The following is a 904-nucleotide window of genomic DNA, read 5'->3' as shown; positions in this document are numbered from 1 at the left end:
CACCGGGGCCCCACTCCCGATGCCCCCTGGCCCTACAACTCTTCCATCCCAGCTGACAGAAAACAGCGAGTCCAGCGGCCTCCCCACTTCGGGCCTCCCCGCCCAGACCGACCGACCGAGCAGGGCAAGACCCCACTGCTGGGCCCAGCGCGGTCCCCAGCACAGGGACCCCTGCGGGGGAGAAGAGGGCTACCCCGTCTCGCCACAACCCAAGCTCAGCCCCTCGTTGCGCCGGGGGCGGCTTCTCTGCGTTTCTGGCCGAGCTGCCCGCCCCCCCGTGGGGAGGGGCTGCGGCCACGCGGAGTCGCCCGGGGTCCGGAGGCTCCTCCCCGGGGGTGGCCGAGCAGGAAGCGTGGAGCGCGGCGGGCGGGGGCGCGGTGCGGGGCCCCAGGCGGCGGAGTATGCGCGGGCCTCGGCGGCCAGCCCCGGCGCACAGCCGCGGCCGGGGCGCGCGGCGCGGGGCGGAAAAGCCTGTTTACACAGACTGCACACCGCCTGGGGAATAATGCAGTAAAGGAAGTGAGCCGGCTCGGCCTGACTGCTCCAACTTCCTGCTCTCACACACACCAGAGGAAAAAAAAAAAAAGAGGAGCGAGAGAAAGAAAAAAAAGGGGAAAAAATCAGGATCTCATTACAAGAGCAACAGACCGTCTGCAGACGCCTGTCAGCATGGAAAGTCGGGGACTTTCGCCCGGTTCCTCCTAGAAATTCCCCCGAAGAAGGATCTTGAAAACTCCCCCGCATCTGGGTATGTAGTAGGGTCCGTGCCTGTTGCTCGGACAGTTGCAAAGTTTCGTGGGGCTCGGTTTTTTCTTTCTTTCTTCTCTCTGGCTTGGTGGGGGTGGGGCGGGTGGGCACCGCGTCGGAGGCTGCAGGCCCGGGGCTGGGGGCGGCCGCGGGGGGT

The 904-nt window shown here is 66.6% G+C and overlaps 1 protein-coding gene across 1 annotated transcript in view; it reads left to right on the top strand.

Moving 5' to 3' along the window:
• Positions 1-459: 459 nt before the first annotated feature.
• Positions 460-904, top strand: part of ELK3 (ETS transcription factor ELK3) — a 68,199-nt gene continuing 67,754 nt past the window's right edge. Inside the window, exon 1 of the mRNA XM_007453343.1 lies at positions 460-748. The gene's annotated coding sequence lies outside the window, so the exon portion shown is untranslated. The remainder of the gene's footprint in view (positions 749-904) is intronic.

This window comes from Lipotes vexillifer, unplaced genomic scaffold, assembly GCF_000442215.2.
Source record: "Lipotes vexillifer unplaced genomic scaffold, Lipotes_vexillifer_v1.1 scaffold1775, whole genome shotgun sequence".
Taxonomy (NCBI): Eukaryota; Metazoa; Chordata; class Mammalia; order Artiodactyla; family Lipotidae; genus Lipotes; species Lipotes vexillifer.
This window is presented reverse-complemented; position numbering and strand designations above follow the sequence as displayed.